Genomic DNA, 20036 nt, shown 5'->3' with positions numbered 1-20036 from the left:
CATTATGTTTGTGCTATACGCAAGAACATTAGAAGTTCATAGTCAGCCAAGAAACATGCCATATGCCCTCCATATACTTAACCCCATAAAATGCCTCCAGAACAACATTCTGAAGAACCCAGCTGCAGCAAAGTGGTGGACAATATACAGTATGCCTCAACTATCTACAAAGTTTTTCAGTTTGTGTCAACGTGTTTGAATAAAGATTTCTTTGGAGAAGTACCAAGAAATAAAGAAAGAAAAAAAAAGAAAAAGTATCATATGCTTGAGTCCAAAAAATACACAGAATCATGGTGGAAATAAATGAGAGACACCTGGTTAAATTAGGGTCTTTGTATTGGACAACTCAGATGAAAGACTGGTAATTCACACTCTTCATTTCTGTGGTTTCAAATTTACAGGTACATATTTAGACATCCACTAGAGTCCCAAAAATATCAACATGGGAACATGTTCATAACAGTTTCAAGCCATGTACTGATTGCATGAAGTGTCTGAAAAACTCCAGGTCAGCAGCAAACCCCCTACAGAAACACTGACTCAACGCACTACAATACAGGAAAGTATAAATATTTCCCTCTTTAATCTCCAGATGATGATGGACTTTAATAGAGAGATGCCACCCATCTTTCATTTCAGTTAGCTGAAAGAACCAATTAGATGCACATTTTCATAATGAAAACGTGAATTCAATGTGAAGCTTTGTCTAACAACAGGCTTGTACAGCAAAGCCTAAGCAGAGTTAAGCCATGGTCTCCAAGGGCTTCTCCTGGCACAGAATGCTAATGCAGGATACAGAGTGACTAACTGCATGCATCCACAGATGTAAAAGGCAAAAGGCCAGCAGATAACAAGAAAAGTGGATGCAGCCATGGGGGGGGGGGAGGGGGGAAGAAACATAAGTTTCTAGTTAGCAAAATTCATAATCACTCCAGTTCTGAGTTAGAAAAATGCTTGGCCTTTTTCGTTCAGCATTCTCAGGAAAGCAAGGCTTTAAGTGTACACATACACAATTGAATTGCAAGCTTTTAGAAAACCCACTCACACCAGCAGGAGAAGCCCACCATGAGCACTGCCTAAGCACGTGGACCATGCAGAGGACAGGCTGTGAGCTGTGCCAGGCACACGAGACACTTCCATCTGGCCCATCACCTGCAGGAGCCGCAGAACAGCTGCTCAGTGATCGCTGACCCAACAGCTGAACACCTCCTCTTGGACACAGTCTGGCATACAACATAGGTGCCACTTCTTTCATGGCCTGGGGTATGACATTGGCTGCCAAGGATGGAGGGAAGCACTTTTCAGGTCCTGGATCCTCTTTTTACCCCAAAAACTTGAACAATCCTATCTCTTAGGACACATTAAAATAAGTTCCTCCAAACGCATTTTAAGCCAAATTTAACTCACTATATAGGCTTATAGAAAACAGTCTTCTATGAGAAAATTAATTGTATCCATATTTATTTTTATAAGTCCCATGGAAACCAATTAAATTAATTAACCTCTCTCCATCAACTTTTCTGTTAAGTCTGTCCTCATGTGCAAGAATATGAAGATGGAAGAGGCTACATCATTTCCCTACTCGAAGCTGTAAAGAAAAAATAAATTAATGTACAGAGTAATCAGCATGAACACTTGAAAAATGCTTCCATTTTTAAAATATTTTAATCTTAAACAGAAGATGCCTGGACAGTGAACTCTTTAAAAACAATTACTTTTTTAATCCATCCATCACAGTGTCTTAAAATAAAATTTACTAAGTGATTGTGTGCATCCCAGGAATAAGTCTATTATTCTCAGATTTTAGGGATGGAGTAAGCAAGATAAGCACTGCTTCCAGCCTCATATATAACACTCTGCACAAAGTACTTCTCTTGTATTCAGATTCCAGGTTTTACAGAAGCATTTTCTATACTTCCAACTACTAAAAATCACTCTATTTCAAGAACCTTCACCTTACCTGCACTTGCATTTCCAAATATACAGCAGGAAAAACACCTCCTTTATTTCTGCTCAGTACTCCCCCATGCAGAGATATATTGCAGCCTCATCCCCTGTATGACACAGGGATTGGTTACCCACTACTTCAGTGAGTCACTGTTTTTCTTACATAGTTTAAGGGTGACCTAAACCTTTGCTTCCTATTAATGAAATGTTTCATTTAGCTTATTAAAATGAACCCTGTACAAGTGAGTTCATCTTACCAAGCAGCACAAATCACTCTCTGAAATTGAATTTCTCTTATTAGGTTGTCATGATTTGACATGTATACCACTACATAGGTATACACCCTTTTGTTCATGTAGAATCTGAAAGTTTAAGAACTGATTTTTGAAAAGAAGTGATGTTAGTCATGGCCAAAGTACTTTTCACATCATTATCTGTTAAAGGGTCAAACTGTGACAGATACACAGGATACCCAAGCAAGTAGGGGAGATAAGATTTAAAACACAAATACCTCTAGAGAGAGGTATCTCTCTCTAGAGAGAGAGTAATCCTGTCTCCTCTAGAGACAGGATTTCTTCCTGTGAATAGAGTTGAGAGGCTAAAATACTATTAGCTGTTAAAAATCTAATGTTAATCTGAAGTCATGTTACAGAATCTGAAATTAATTCAGCTGCCAAGAAATTGCTGTCATCACTTGATACATAGAAAATAAGATCTCCCTTGTTTGGCCACGCGGGACAGCGGATTATCAAAGTTCAAAAAACAAAAAGAACATCAGCAGCATTCCCCTAGCTCACAGAATAAGACTGTCAGCTCATGCAATTTGCATTACCTTGGGCACTGTGGACATATCTAGCTCTTGCAAAGACGTTCAATTCTTAATTTCCATGATTTTAAACACTTAATTTGAGGATGCTTTGTGAATGCAGAATTTTAATCTGGTGCAGCCATTCCTACAATGTGCAGCCAGCTCACACACCCATCTCACACAGAGGCAAAATCTTATGCTCAGGAAGAACATAAGATACCCACCCCACCCAACATATTTTTGGCATTAATATATATATATTAATATATGTTATTATATAATATTATTATATAATAATATTATATAATTATATAGTATATCTATTAATATATATTATTATATAATATAATAACATAATTTCTGGCATTTTCATGCCAGAATTTCTGCATACTTGGTAACACTCATTGCATTTCACTTCCATAAACTTGGCCTGCATTCCCTTGAAAACATAGAGGCTTTTAACTAATCACAACACACTGCAGCATGAAGCTTCAAGTTTACATACCCACTGTATGAAAAGCATGTTAGAAAAATTTATTTTGTTAGAATCGGCTACACCTAATTTAATTTGTCACAGCCAATGACAATCAATAAACAAAGATAGCATATTTTAAGCATAAAAAAACTTTACCAATATTATTTCTTACTATTTTTCAAACCACAATTGATCTAGAGAATACATACATTGGCAAGCCAAAAGTTCTTTAAACCAAAAATCTTCAGAACTTGATTATTATATTTTCTAAGGCACTCTTTCATCAAATTGGGTGAAGTACAGCCTTTTCTCTGAAATCCACAACTTCATTATAAGAGTTAGAAAAATGCTTGATCTTTTTCATTCAGTATTCTCAGGAAAGCAAGGCTTTAAGTGTACACATACATAACAGAATTGCAAGCTTGATTTCCACCATGAAATTTAAAATCTTTTAGGTTTCTATCTATGCCTTACTGTGCCCAAGCAGTGACATCGACCATTTCATGTCTTGAACCAATAATTCAATTTAATACAGCATACCTGAATAGGTAGGAATAACAGCATACCTGAAACCTCTGTCATGAACCAAAAAGATTAGAAAGAAAAATCCAAAGATGCAAGAGTTGCTGACATGGTGCTTTAAATACACTTTAAATATTTAAAATATTCTCGTACAATATTCGGTGAATATTTAAAAACAGAGAGATTACTTCTCTGAGTTGGTATCCGTATATTATTTTCTTGATCTCCATCACTTGCCTGGTCTGTGCTTTCTAGGGAAGAGTCCGGAAACCCCACTAACAGCCTGAATTACTTATGGATTTAGGTAGAGCTTAACCCAGCTTTTCAGCAATGACAGTTTTTCTCAAAAGCCCATGGTTGCTGTTACTAGCCTTAATGACAGATTGTTCATTAGATTCAGGACATTGACAAAGTGTTATTTAGATGAATGAGGTACACTTCAGCTGGAAAAACATTGTTGTGAATTATGCACCTTCCTCAGCTCTTCCAAAGGCACAGTCTGTTCCTCCACAGCAATCCTTTCAACTCATAAACACCATAAAGTAGGCCAGGAGCTGCTGGAAAGCTACTCTCCTTCTACAAGTGTATGCTATCCCCCTTCTTCCGTGGTTGCAAATCTAGCCAGACTTCCTCAACAGACAGAAACAGCAAAGCATCCGATGAAGATAACAGATGAGCACAATCCAGAGAGCTATCCAAAGGGTAGAGTAATTTACATGGTAGGGATCTGGAGATGCAGCCAGCTAACAAGAGTATGCAGGGTAAAATCATTCCATGAGCACTGAGATCATAAGAAGGAAAGCACATGGTTCCTCTTGCTAGAATAGACCTAGAAGACCTCTTCGGGATAACTCCACTGTGCAAGCTGTTATGAAGAGGTAAAGAATAAAAATAAGGTCCCGAATCCAAAGCAAAGGATTCAAGGATCTATGTTGTTCTGATGAAACAGAAGACCCACATGCTGCTCCATTTGAACAGACTAGAGTCCAAAAAAGACAGAAGGTAAAAGCAGTGTAAAAGGCCACAATACACAGGGAGTCTGTCAAGCTGCTCACAACACATCCTTACGGTGAATGAAGGGTAAGCACCAGGACAGATGGCAGAAACTTTTAAAGCCTACCAGTGGCCTTTTTTTCTTTTGTAATCAGATGTAGCTGTAGAGATTAACACAACATAGTAAACAGTTTGAGGATTACACTGAAATTCATCTCTGTATGTATACACTCGTAGACAAATAAACAAATACAAAATATATTCTGTTTCATCTCGAGCCAGGCTATGATTTCAATTTCCATCACATCTGACCTCTCAAGTAAATGTCACTCAGTTGGAAATCCCTCAGGGCACTAAATGGACCAAGTGAGGTATGTAAACACTGCATTGTAGTGTTGAGGAATACATCTGGTCCACGCACCTCAGCTTGCAAGCCTTGGACTGAGATGCAGATCGAAACAGACTGAGCTCTAGGTGGGAACCCAAGAGAAGAGGCTGTGAACTGCCAACCTTTGGGTAACTAAGAGCCTGAAGATGGGTGATGCCAGCCAGGTGGATGAACACAGAGTGGGGGGCAGTAGCCGAAGACTCTGGAAGAAGAGCCAGACTTGTGCACAGATAGACTATGAGGGGATAAAGGCCCAGGGGTTCCTTTGTTGGAGGTCCTACTCAGAGGCACCCAGTTTGAATTCTTTCTGTGTTACTGTGCCATGAAAAAATGACTTCATGGAACGAGACATCTGAGACTTTGCTATGAGAAACCTGGGGTTGAACCAGTAAGGAAACCTGGTCTGAGTGGGGTGTGTGGGGAGTCAAGTGGGGCTCCTGTCATCTCACTGGAACCACCTGCCATGAAGGGGCTTCAGTCCCAGTAGTTAAGGTCTCTGGTATCAGGAGTGTGACTGCCAGGAATGCTCAGACTGGGAAGTTTCCTTAACAGTAGCACAGCATATGTCTCTATGGATTTTCAGTTGATTTTGAAAACTAGATTCATGACAAAACATTGCAACCTTCAAAAAAAATCTTCACAGAATGATATGACAAGCTATGACTTAGCATTCATTAAAGGAAAACACCTGTTCCTTTGGCCTGGTTTCAGCTGGGATAGAGTTAATTTTCTTCTTAGTAATCATTTAGACATCATTTTTCATACACTGGTTAATTAATGTCAAAAATCTACTTAACAGGGAAAAAAGAAAACCAACAAAGAAACTCACGAAAAAATATCTCCTGAAATAATTTCACCTATACATATCCCAGCGACTAGAGTCTTTCCCTTAATACCACAAATGTATGTAGAATATTGCTTTGTTCAGTTATATTGACATCACTAGGAGCATACTTTGAGAAAGGATTGTAGGACAGGGAATAAAGAGAATCACATTTTGTTCATAATAGCTTTTGACTTGGGAATCTAGAAGACATCTAAGCAGCATATTCTGGTTAATTTACTTTGATATGTGAAGATTAACTCCAGGGAAATAAAAATAATACACTCAAGGATTCTTCCCACCACCTCTATAATTGTTTCTATTGTCATAGATTCATTAAATCCCACTGGGAAACCCCTAAGTATTACAAGCTGCTCTATTCAAGATAATAAGTTAGCCCATGAAATAACTTTCCTCAATAACAATCATTCATAATAGATAAATTACAAAAGGTCTTTCTAATACACACATACAGTAACCAGAGCACAACTGAAGTCCAACCAGCACTGACTGAAGCACAACTAAAATGAACAAAGGTAAAACTATCACAATGCCAAAGCAAGAATCCCATCTTAAAAAGGGTGCCTCACCCTTGAGTCACTTTCTTGTACCCTGCATACCAGTTTATCTCAGCTGAAATTGTCATTCCGATAAACAGGTGCACTTTTGCACACTAGCTCAGCAAATGAAACACTGCAACACACCTGCCTGACAAAGCAAACCAAGCTCATTTTATATATAAACATGACTTGAGTAATTACTGTAGTGCCCTGCCCAAACTGTTTTCCAAAATAAACACACATGGAGGGTTTGGATGTTGTTACTGTGCCAAACACTTACACAATATAATTATTTTTTTAGCACAGTCACTCTCTTCATTTATTCTGTATGTTCTTCACCATAATTTGTGCTCAGGTACAGTTCAGAAAAGTAATACGCTTTCTAAATCTTAGCATTAAGAGTGAAGTATTGAAATGTAACATTCCGTATGTTTGTTAAGCTACTCTTGACACAAAGACTCCCTTGCTTTATTTCTAAGCTCATTTTCTACTAGAGCAGCAAACCACTTAAAACACTTTCATAGGATTGCACACTATTTGAATACAAATATTTGGATTTGGCATTCAGTATTAATTGCTAAGTGTTTCGCTATTGCAGAGAAAACAGATGCCTCTTCTTAATGCACACTCCTAAACCACAGGTACCAGACAGATGCTGAATGGCAACAGAACGTAGATTACTAGTTTCCCATCTTCAGCTGTAACTGGGATCTTTCTTCAATTTATTACACTACGGTCAGCCAGCCCAATACAAAGTTCTCTGAGTTGGCACAGCTTCTATTCTTCCAAGCACATAGGTGCATTCATTCAAAGCAAAACCAATTCATCTGCACCTTCTTGACAGCAGAGTTTGTTTGGGCTTTCCCCATCCTTTTCTGACACAGTAGAAAAAAAAAAAAAAAAGAAGTCTGGTCTTTGCTCCTGTTGACAGATGTGCTGAATGTCAATGAAAACAGACTAACTTAAAAACCACAATACCTGTTACCTTCCCAGTCAAAAGTTGAGTTTAATAAAAGCTCCATACCTGCAACATGCTTTCTTAAGGACTTCAGGTAGGTAAGTAATAAAAACAAAAAGAGAAGCAAATCTGCAGGTGGTGTAAATGGATACAGCACAAGGGCTTGAACAAACCAATTCTCATCAGGCAGGTGTCAGTCCAACACCCTGAATGAGTGCTCCACCCTATGCTTTTGAAAAAGGTGATATAAAAATAACCCAGGGGGAGGGAGGAGGACCATCAAAAAAATAAAACCCCAAATGAACAACAACTTAAGAAAACCACTCAGGTTTTTTAACTCATACATCATTATGAACTCCAAATCAAACAAGGCCTAGTTAGCTACAGATTTGCATGTTGTAGTTAGTTCATTTTAATGTCTAAGAAGCTCCCAGCAGCCAGGACAAATACAAGACTCCTCTCCCAGGTTGACTCTTTGCTACTGATCATAGAATGAACTCACCGGGCAGCTTTTCTCTCAGCCAGAGAATTTACATGACTGTCTCTCCTCCAATTTCTCAAAACTTATTAAAACTTTAATTACATTTTAGGACTTCCGTTCTTTTGTCAAATACCGCTAAAAGCAAGCAGCAAGTTCAAAAATATCTGGTGCAGATTAATACACAAACAATACACCAGGACAGTAGGATAGCACAGGAAATCAGCATAAGTTGTTTTCACTGCAATGTGTTTTCATTTATTGTCTGAGCAGCACAATTTACCAAAGGTTTGCAAGCTTCTTCAAGGACAAAAAAATGGTTTCAAGACGAACAGAGGAGAACCAACACATACCAAGGGAATGATGCTACAGACACTGTCATTCAGAGGCTATTACATTTTCTACCTACTCCATCCTTCTTTCACTCAGCCATCAGCAGCCACTGCTCAGCCTAACAAATACGAGGCCAAACAGGAGCTACAACCATTACATGCATTTGGATCAACTGAAGGAAGAAGTGCTGTGACACTAACTGAGGATCTAGACCCATAAGTGTACATTTGAGAACAGTTTTAAATTCCTTCGTTATTAATTTTAATAAAAAATTTCTACAGATCTCATATAGTGTTTACTATCTAAATTAGAAAGAAATAGTGGTTTCTGAAAACTTATTAACAAAAAAAATGGGCAACAAAAGGAGTTCAACTCCTGTTTGTTTTTTTTTTTTAATTGAAGGGGGTGGGCATTTTCACTGTCCTTTCAAGCCCTCCTCAAATCCTTCACTTGAAGCAGTTGTTCAGTTCCTCACAGTTCCTCACCTACAGCTCTCAAGCCTCTCTCTCAAGCTGTTCTGTGTCATGTCAAGTCTTGTTTTGTTTCAACTATACAAACCCTTTATGACAAGGACTTAGTCTATATTTAGAAAATGCTGCATAAACATATAGTGCCATGTAAGTGTTTTACAGTTTTACTGATGTTCAACTTCAGCACTTTGAAAGTCACATGAATTGTTTTGGGCAACTGCAAACTATAAGGGAAAAAAGAATCATTTATGTGAGCAGGGAATTGCTTCTTTTATACATTCTTTTTTCACCCTTAACTATTTTCAAAGCATATAGAAACACAATAAAAAATTTACAATGCAGGATCTCACTCAAATTCAAATGAAAGCATAAGAAAATAGACAAACTCTAAAATTCTCACACCTTTTTCCAGTAGTAACTTTTTGTTTGCCTTCTTCAATGAGCAGTATCATCATAAGACCCTCTTAAACCAAGGCTACAAATAATGTGTGCATTTCCAATACACAGCTTTCAGAAACATCTTGCCCACAAGATATTTAACTCCTTAAAACAAAAAAAATGCTTTTTAATTTGGTTTTATTATTTTCTTCCCATCCCCCACCTCCCAGTTATTGACTATTTAGAGATGTCAGAGCAGATTTTTAAAGCTCCGAATTTGTTTCAATTTTACTGTTACTAAAGTAAATGAAAGAAATCCTTTTTTCTGAACCATTCACTATTCCTCATTTAGAACAGAGCATAGCCTTCAACAGAGTTTACCTTCTGACTTTGAGAACATTTCTATTTTATGTATAAATATATATTTATTTATTTATTTATATGTGGGTCTGTATGCAATATTTACCCCAGAAAATTGATCCCTACAGTGTCTTGGGAATATCGGTTATCCCTGCAAGCAACTCACAGAATGAGTTAGCTAAAAACTTCATTGAAGTCTTATTAACACCCTAGTCATCTTCACTCTTAATTTGAAATTATTATAGGTAAAAATGACATGTGACTCTTAACAAAGAGGATTCAGATGCATAACCAAGTTATCAGACCTTTAGCTATGCCACATAAGGTGGCTATTTGCATGTTCTTAGCTCATGCTAAACACTAAATGAAACAAATTCAAACTAACTTTCCTGTACATCAGAAATAGACACAAGTGTAGCAAAGCTGCAGATCTGACAGTCTAAAACAGCCTTTTAGCTTCTGGTTTTGATTTCTGCATGGTAAAAGTTTAATCTGTAACAAAACCTACCATTAACAGACAATTGTACATTACTTCCTTATTAAGGGCCATGAGCAAGTACTAAAGACTGGTGTGAAATTTGCTGAGACCCTGCCACAGACAGTCAGCCACCAAAAACATAATTGGCCAAGATCAGGATGTTAAAATGAGGGTTTAGAGAGGATAGAGATTACCTTGGGGCTAATGTGACTAATCCCTAAATTTCTTCTAACACTTTTTTTGCGGTAGAGTAGAACAAAGGCATAGAGTTGAGAGAACAGAACAGCTGATTTTCCTTTTCATTCCCCACCAGCTCTCCTCTGTGTCTTTTTCTTTCTCATCTCAGCAGATGCCCTAGAGTTTGCTATCTGTAAAATAAAGATCAGCAGATAAAATGAAGACATTTGTGGTGTCAGCTCTTATCAGCTGACAAACTAATTTATTCATATTTCTTTTACTTTCTCCTCATCTACTCCACATGCATGTTTTCCACAGCTCTCTACTCAATTTTATTCTTCCTTCTACTTTCCCATTCTTTATCAATTTCTGAAAATTTTAAATCCAGGAAATCATCTAAACAACCGTGATTTTTTGAACCTGTGCTATCAACATCATAAAAACTCTAAATGCCCGTATTGTGCCCTTGTATAATCACTACCAGTATAGAATAGATGCCTATTGCTACAAAGCACCTTATTTTCAGATGCACTGAACTTATATCAATTGTATTTGCAGTGTCTTAACCATTCTAAAACTCCTACTTTTCTGGACTTACTTATTGTAAGAAACATTTTCATAACCTAATGTTTAGAAGTACTAAGAATTTAATGATGTAACAAAACCCCATCAAAACAGTACAGGCTCAGTAACTTGAAAATCAGTCATTAATAAAATAATTATTGTACACAGCAAACTAACAGACACTAAAATATTATTATGGGTGTAATCAAGGTCTCATGAAAATCAGCAACAGTTTTGCTACTGGGTTATGGGACATTTCTCACAGAGCTCACAGCTGCTACACTGAAAAAATGGGTTCAAAACCGTAACAAATTAGGATTCTTGAGTCTCCTCCCCACAATATAACCACTGTATGAACTGTACCTACAAAACACTACAGAATTGATATAAAACAAACCCACTTTATTTTGCTACTCACAGTAAAGGTAGAGCCTGCTATCACCTCTGCACACCACAGTCCTTATACCACATCTACTTTTACACTGGGAAACAGTAAAACCAGAAGAGAACAGCAGACACCCACATGGCTCTCCCAGCCCAGGAGATCCTTGGCAGCTCATTACCCTCTACCAGAAGAAATGCAGATGAATCAACTGGAATGCCTTCATAGGCTGCTTCTGCAAGACACACAGGTGTGCCCTCACATGCTAGGTGGGGGTTTATTTTAGCCAAGTAGTCATGCAATAAGTCAACGGTCTGGAACACAAGTCCTATGAGGAGAGGCTGAGGGTACTAGGGTTGTTTAGGCTGGAGAAAACGAAGCTCAAGGGAGACTTTATCACTCTCTGCAACTACCTGAAAGGAGGGTGTGGCAAGGTGAGGGGTTAGCCTCCTCTCTCAGGCGACTAGTGACAGGACAAGGTGAAAGAGCCTCAAGCTGTGCCAAAGGAAGTTCAGACTGGATATTAGGAAAGATTTCTTCACTGATAAAGTGGTTAAGCATTGGAACAGGCTGCCCAGGAAAGTGGTGGAGTCACCATTCCTGAAGTGTCAAAAAAACCATATCACTTTGTGATATGGTTAAGTGGATACAGTGATATTCAGTAAAAGGTTTGACACAATGTTGGAGGTCATTTCCAAACTTAATAATTCCATGATTCTATTATACCACAACATTGCACTTCTACATGCATATCGAACTAACACGTTACATGACATCAATTTGTAAATGCCATTTCCTACAGACGCTGTGTGTCCCAACTTAAAACATATTTAAGTATAAAGAAATATTAAAAGCTTAACATGTCATTTTAAGCACAATTGATACCTTACACTCAAGCTGAAGGTATGACCTGCTCTCAAAGTATTTGAGAGGTCTGTGAATCTGAAAGAATGTACATCAACTTCCAGCATCAACTTACTTGAAATAAATATGGAGAAAACCACATCATTTTCCCTATTGCCATTTTCTGCCAGTTACCTCCCTTCAGCAACATCAAGAGTAAAAACATTAATATATCATTGGAAGAATGTCCTTTCCAAGGCAGTTTAATAATTTCTGAACGCAGCAAATGAAATTGTTAGCATTTTCATCCTTTCAATATACAGATTACATTCTTATTTAAAGCTTCTGTGTTAACAACAGAATAAACAGTCTTGCACAGACTACAGTATTAAGCATAGTGGCAACTAATAAAGAAAATGAAAGGCAATCTTATTTTTGGAAGAATTTTTATTCTATTTCCATTGTCTCTGTGCCACATGTTCAGTTGGCCATCAAGAATCCAGCCTTCATATTTTAAAGTATAAAACCTGATAAAACAGTTACCAGGGCTCCTATTGAAGTTAGTAGCAGTTTAGCCATTGGCTTAAACTTCCCCAAGAAGTGACAGTAAAAGTTTGCTCTTCTCCTCTTTCCTCACTTTCATATAGCAAAAAAATGAATACAAAATACTTGTATTAATAAATAAATGAGTCAGGATAGTTCAGGAATATAACCCCAGAAATTGGCACTGCACTAAATACAGCTAGAAGACACTGTAGAATTTGGAATTACTACCTAGCACACCGAACAAAATACAAAGCACTGCTGGTGTATTTGGTTACTGGCAGAGTGGGCAGGAGCTGTCACTACAACCTCAGCACAGCACACCCCTCTTGACCACCTTCTGGCTGTACTGGGTGACTCCCCCTTTGTCAGGGTCTGAGATTTTCCTGGCCTGGATGATGACAGGTTAACATCACTGGAAGGTGACATTTCCACAGATGTCATTGCTTCATAGATAAATGACCAAGTTTGGACTATGTCACAAGCAACACACAGATGAGAAACCTGTAGAATACTTCTGTACTATTACCCAAATCTAAATCTTACTGCACTATACAAAATCAGTAAATTACTTGAGAGCTGTTATTTTTGTATTAAAACATTTGAAGAGATCACATCAAGACGAAACATCAAAGGAGGATCAGCAAAGAGCCTCAAAACAAGAGTGAAAGAAGAAAAAAAGAGAAGAAAGCCAAAGCTGGAAATATATTAGAAATGAATGCTACACTTTCAGAAGCTATGATTTGCACTACCAAAATTTATAGGAGAAGAGTGTTTTTAAAAGCTTCCTACCAGTCTGTCACAACTGGTTCTTCCCACTGGAATACAGCTGTGACCCTCAGAAGCATTACTGACTGAGCTAGATCTCAAATTCCTGATATGCTAGAGCATTATAAAAAATTAAGTGGTATTTCCTTAAATAATGTAAAAGCATCATTACATTCTACGAGTGCAGAACTGCTTTCTCTCAAACATAACAACAAAACGAAATCCAGGAAAAACTTTTTTGCCTAGACTGAAAGAAATAATCCAATAGTATTTAGTCCTTGTGGAGAAAATGCTGCATAAATTTACACACAAGTCCTGGAATTGGATCTGTTAGGAAGTTTCCACATCTATGCCAAATTATCAAACAAGCTATATAAACACAATTAATCCATTAAAATAAGACTATGGGACTCAGGATGCATATTCCAGTTCAACTGTCTGTCTCTATCACAGATCAACTATATGACTTGAACATAATCACTGCTTCAATTTCCCACGTATGAGGAAAACAACTACACATTCATACTTCGACACTCACAAGGGCTTTCATAACAATAACCAGGGCAAAGAAATAGTACTGTCTATAGGCAATATAGAACATTTGGATACAAAATCATCATCACTCAGATCTTGTAATACCCCTCAATAGTGTATTCTTTCCTTTTAATCTTTAGCAACAGACTACAGCGCACATTTAATAAAAATCTTACTTTTTCCACATTCAGGACATGACTGCTTTTCCTTATTGCTTGCCTGTAGTTTCTTTTCCCCTACACTATCATATATATTATAAAACAACTTCCTTCTATAGGACAGTCACATTTCAGGTAAAGACAGTAGACTTCACAGGAAGCATTATCATTTCATTGCCTTACAATGGAGAAATGATACTACAGTCTTCAGTCACAGAGTGTGTGAGTTAGTACTATCTAAGCTATACACTCCACTATGTAGTGGTGAGAGTTGTGGTGAGAACAAGTCAAAAAGCAGTAAGTACAAGTAAACATTTAACTAGCAAACTACTACAGAAGTTTAATATCGTTTGCAAAATATATGGCTGCATCTTCCATACTCTCAAAGTTATAGGCCTTTGATGAATACACAGGGAATAGAAATACACATGAAACATTACAAGTACAAACGACAATGCACATTTAAAGAACTTGCAAGTTCTGTATCTTACACGCCATCTCAGCCAGCTAAAGTCTAATACAAAAGCATATTTACTTTATCAAGGTAATCCAGTTTACTATCACTGCAAAAAACTGCCAAATAAATGCAATATTGCGAGAAAAACCTGATGAAACTGCAGTTATTTCTCAGGAAACAAACCCAGCCCCCACTTGCCATTATTTATGTACATATTTCCTTTTGTTCCCCCCACCCTATCCCATGATGAGCCCCTCCACTGGTAGTAAAACTATTCTTAAGGGGAAGACATGAGGCACTGAACCTTCTAACATAGAGTAACTTTTGCAAGATAGAAATATAGTTCAGTTCTTTCCCCTAACAAGCTGGTAGTTATTCCAAAACTAAAGTATGAATCGCTTAATAATTTGACTGTAAGCATTTATAAGGTTTCTTTTCCATTGATATGCTATTTCATCCCATGCTTTACTTGCATCAATCAACCTCAGAAAAACCACTGTGCAACATTCACTTCTTCCCTTGCTGCAAAGGTCTGTAACACTTGATAAATACACAGCCTCCTTTTATTAGAACAGCTCCAAAAGTACAGTGAAAACAATCCAGGAACTTAAAATACTAGGGAAAATGTCACGTCCTTAGAATATGCAGATTTACATTTTTCAAAATCTATCATTAAGTTTAATTTTACAAAATGCTTTTTCCAGTGACTTGTATCTGCTTCAATCCCAACAATTCATAAAAACCATACATTGACCTATGCAACTCTGCCCTTTCAAATACTCCAGATGAGCTAATCCAACAAAACCATAGTATCTTCCATAAGCCTTCCTGGAGCAGTGGGAATTTCTTCAGATGGAACAATAGCTCTACATCTCTCTTTCAATTTATGAAACACTCTATTTAGCAAAAATAAAACCCCAAAACACTGAAAAACTTAAATTCAGCAATATCAAGTTATTAACTTTAAAGGCTTTTGTGAAGCATTATGTTCAAATCTAAGACATTCAACCACACACAGCTTATACAGCAAAAGAGTTCGTGCTGTCACGCAACCATATGCACAGATCTGAAGATACAAGATGCTTTTTCAGCATCTTCTGTGACTAATAGACTTGAAAACCAAACACTACCTCTTGTAACCCAGATATGGTATATATCCTATACACTGTTCCAGGTCCTCCTGGTACACCTCCCCATCTATACTCAGGCCTGCACTAAGCTCTCCAGAAGGCAGGCCTCGCTTAAGCCACCAGGTACTCCATGAAGTACTGCCAGGAATCAGAGCAACAGGACTTCACGCTGTGGGCTGACAGACGACTTTCCCACTGAACTAAATTCCCTCTCCAAAGTGTGGCAGAAAGCTGCTACACTTAGTATCCCTCCAAACTCAACTGGGGAAGTTACTTGAACTACAGGGACCACTGCACTCCAGACTCTAAGAGGTAAAGGAAGCCCAATTTGCAGAAAATATCCCTTGTTCATATGTCTCGCTGTCAGCAGATTCTGAGACAGTGCTGCCTATTTAGGGGATGTTGCTCTCTGCTTGGGATGCAAGAGAGATGCTTCAGGGTGAAAAGTCATCATAATGTCTCTAAGAGGACTCTCTAAGGCTATTTGTTCCTCAGAGTTATTCCAGGTCTGAGTCAGCCCTTTCCATTTACATTTGCAAGAAAACATTCTTGAAATATTTTTTTACTGTTTTTGTAATACTTTTCTGTCTTACAGCAGCCTCAAAAACAATGGCTAGAGCAAGCACTGCAGAGATAATCCCTAATACAAAAAAAAAAAAAGTATTACTACTACTTTCTGGTTAAATACAAATATGACTGTCTTTTATACCAATTGCAATTGTACTACAGGCACACATACAGTGAGAAGTTGTAAAGAGAATAAGAACCCTCTTGAATGATTAGGCACAATGTCTTTGCTATCTGAGCTTTTCCACTTCATTAATATTTCACTTTTATATATTCCTCACTGCTTTTACAACATGTTCCTTTCTCTCCTTCTTAAGTATGAGCAAGGAGAATTGTTTGAAGTAACTCGTAGACCTTGCCTCACATCCCCACCTCCATGCCCCCTGAGAGTTTAACACTTCAAGTGCAACATATACTGGATAGAAAAACACATCTGGCGCAGAGAGGGATAAGAGGATATTCTGAGTCTCCTTTCTAGTTCCATTCAATAATAAAGGTGTGCAATAAGAAAACAGTGTACTGCAGTTTCTGTCTATGCCAAGACACAACTGCTGTCAATCCCAAAGGCAAGACAGAGACATAAAACTGGGTGGCAGGGGGTTCCCTTCTCTGTGGAAAAGCAAAATAACTGTTCTTTTGCAAGACAACTTGCAGCAACATTCTTTTCCTTGCCAAAAGTCGAAGATAACCTCTTTAGCCTGGAGAAGCAACACAAAAACTGTCTAGAAGAAATACAGGATTTTCATGAACCTTTTTCATAATGAGCATATCATCACCATCTGCTCCACTTTTTAAGCATGCCATGCGATTTTGGAAAACACAGGCAGCATCTTCCAGCTCCCGCCTTACAATCCATGGGAAATGTCACACATGACCGCGAGCGCCCTGGCCCTACCCATTCATATTTCTGAAACCACTTCTCCCTATCTTCTTCATAGCTTAACTGCAGATTGCTTAATAAACACTGAGGGAGAAAAAAAGGAAAAACGTAGAGAGAAGAAACGCCAAAAACAAACAAACAAAAAACAGACCTACTCTTCTCCCCCGTCACCTGCCGCAGCGAGGCCGGAGCGACCGCCGGAGCGACCGCCGGAGCGACCGCCGGAGCGACCGCCGGAGCGACCGCCGGAGCGACCGCCGGAGCGACCGCCGGAGCGACCGCCGGAGCGACCGCCGGAGCGGTGCAGCCGCCCGGCACCGGCTCCCCGCAGGCCGGGCCCGACGGGCTCCGCGACGCCCCCGAGCCGCCCCCCGCAGCCCCGCCGCTGCCCCGGCCCCGGGACACACCTGCGGGCGCCGATCCCCGGCCGCCCCGCCACAAAGACGCCAGTGCCGCCGGTGTCCCCCCCGCCGCCCGCCCGCCCGCCCTCGCTAATCCCCGCCGCTACGGGAGCGCGGCTGCCGGGGATCAGCGCGGAGCTGCGGCACCGGCAGCCCCGATCCTCCGCCGCCGCAGCTGCGCCGCCGGTCGGCGCAGGGCGCCCCGCGGCCGCCGCCCCGCCGCCGGCAGAGGCGAGGCCAGGCAGGGGGGGCCGCCCGCGCCCCGGGGCGACACCCGCCGCATCACCTCGGCACCTGCCGTGCGGGGCGAGGCGGCTGCGGGGCACCCGCACGCCGGGGACCCGGCGGCGCTCCGCGGCCTGGGCCGGCTCTGCCCGGCGACACCACTCTGCCCAGCGTTACCTGGCCGGGCTCCTCCAGCGCCCGACGCGCTCACAGTCCGCCGGCGGGGGCTGGGGACCCTCCTGGCAGCGCAGCGCGGCGCGGCGCCGTCCCCGCCCCGCTGCGGGTCGCTGGGTCGGTGGTCTCCTGCGTCCCCCCCGGCGCGCGGCGAATAATCCGTGCGGAGCAGCGGCGCCCCAGCCCGTCAGTCTGTCCGTCCGCCCGTCATGTTGCGGCCGGTGTGTGTGTGCGCGGCGGGCGGGGAGGGAGGGAGGGAGGGACGGAGGGCAGGAGGGAGGGATGCGGGGGCGGTCCGGGGCGGTGCTTCCGCGCGTGTGCCGGTGCGGGGTGCGGGTGCCCGCGGGGCACCTGCCGGGGGGTGCGGGGCGGCTTCGGGCTCTGTGTGTCCGTGTGCGGTGGGTGATGAGCTTGTCCGTACGCGTGGGAGTGGGTCGTGTGTGTGTACGCGGACGCGTGTGTCATTGCGCGTCCCCGCGTCTGTCCGTGTCCGTCTGTCCGTGTGTCCCCGCGCGGAGCACCTCCCCCGGGCGAGAGGCTAGCTGGCGGAGAGGGGAAAAGTCCAAGTCCGTCCGTCCATTCCCCCCGCCACCCCGGGAGGAATTCAGCTCCGCTCCGGTGTGTTTACACTCACCATCTGCTCAGGGATTTGTATGTATTTTTTTCCCCTTTCCCGGAGGTCGGTGGAGCCCTCTGATTTCACTTCCTCGTCCTTTTTTTTTTTTTTTCAAAAGAGACGTGTTTTGTAATTATTTCCCCGTTGCTCCATCGGCATCCCGACGCGTTCCTGGTCCTAGGGAGGGAACGAGGAAATGAGGTTTAAGAAGCATCTCCACGCCAAAAGCAGGTCTCGGCTGCACCGCTGTAAGAGCAGAAGTGATTTCCCTGGAATATCGGGTGAGGGCAGAGGTCAATTATGTGGCGTTTAGGTGTAATGAATTAAGTTCCTTATTCAATTCAGAAGGAGAAGGTAAAACAGAGGAATAACCACGTTCTTTGTGGCTAATACTTAAGGAATATGACTGAGTTTTCATACCCCGTTTTTTCTTGCCAGTGTATACAGGATCCCTCCTGTATCACATACCGAAGTGAACTACCCTGCCTCATTAAGAACATTTAGGTAAAATGAGTGACAACTCAAAAGTGACAGGCTGCAAGTATGTGCCTTATCCCCTCCTATACCAAAAAATAACATGCATAACTCCTTGCACTGAAGAAATGCATTGACTTTGCAGACTTCTGTCTCAACAGGAGTAAAATGTGTTCATTCTGTAACATCAGTGCTCCTCGTGAAACTGAAGGACCCAAAGAAATTTCAGCTATTGGGCTTATATAAAGAAATGTAGGTCAGAATGAAGTCAATGAGAGTTTTGAAGAATTTTGAGTAAAATAGATTTCCATAAAATACAGCTACAACTTAAGAACAACAATGAGATTCTACTGAAATTCTGAATAAGAATAGTGTGAGAGCACAGAAGTCAATGTCATACTTGGTATGAAAGTATCAAGAAACTGAATAATTATAAATATGTCTTTACCAGAGCTAAGCTTTCAAACGAGTTCACCATATCTAATTATACTTAAGTATAACTGTCAGTCCGTTCAATATGTTCACAAGTTTGTTCAATGAAATGTAATAACCAAACCTAAAGGTGTTTCTGTTTCTTCTTTAGCCAAATAATAAACCTAAACCAGATAAAATGTATTACAGTCACAGAGGAAAGTTTGGCATACGCAGCACACAGCAGCACCACAAAAAATGCTATGTGAGAGAATGGAGAGAAATAGATTTTAAGTAACCTATCATCCACATTTAAAAGGCAAAAGATCTCATATGTCACCACCTCAAGTGTAGATGTTCCTTATTGAAAGTACCTACCTTCACAGTTTGGGAATTTCAAATGAGAGTATGCAGTGAACAGATCATTTTACTGAGAGTTAGTTCATAACCCTGCTAAGTACTTAACCATGTACTCAACTCCATTGGCATGAGTCAACTCAATGAAGATGAGGATATTTGCCATAAGTAAAATTATGGACTGCTTAGCTGAGACAGCCTTGAATTTAGAGACGGAGGAATCCATGTTTTGCTGAATCAGGCATCTCCTAGATGTATTCAGCTGAAGGTTCACAGAGCCTCCTAATGGTTAACTCCGGCTCTCCAGTTTCTATAAGCTCTTCAGCATGCTTTGCCCTGAAAGATGAGCTCCTGTGATTAAACAGAACTTCCAGACACATTCACGAGTGATGCATCCAGTGAAG

At 40.5% G+C, this 20036-nt stretch overlaps 1 protein-coding gene and 1 long non-coding RNA gene across 5 annotated transcripts in view; one reads left to right on the top strand and one right to left on the bottom strand.

The window, feature by feature from the left end:
• Positions 1–17918, bottom strand: part of CCSER1 (coiled-coil serine rich protein 1) — a 656129-nt gene extending 638211 nt beyond the window's left edge. For all 4 annotated transcript variants that reach the window (XM_064651914.1, XM_064651915.1, XM_064651916.1 and 1 more), the window contains exon 1: positions 17778–17918. The gene's annotated coding sequence lies outside the window, so the exon portion shown is untranslated. The remainder of the gene's footprint in view (positions 1–17777) is intronic.
• On the top strand, positions 17919–19049 carry LOC135412913 (uncharacterized). The gene is made up of 2 exons (XR_010430017.1): positions 17919–17995; positions 18509–19049. It is a non-coding gene; the product is annotated as an uncharacterized LOC135412913 (long non-coding RNA).
• The last annotated feature ends 987 nt before the right edge of the window (positions 19050–20036 follow it).

The sequence above is a fragment of the Pseudopipra pipra genome, chromosome 4, assembly GCF_036250125.1.
Source record: "Pseudopipra pipra isolate bDixPip1 chromosome 4, bDixPip1.hap1, whole genome shotgun sequence".
Classification (NCBI taxonomy): Eukaryota; Metazoa; Chordata; class Aves; order Passeriformes; family Pipridae; genus Pseudopipra; species Pseudopipra pipra.
The sequence above is the reverse complement of the archived record's forward strand: the minus strand, read 5'-3'. Positions and strand labels throughout refer to the sequence as shown.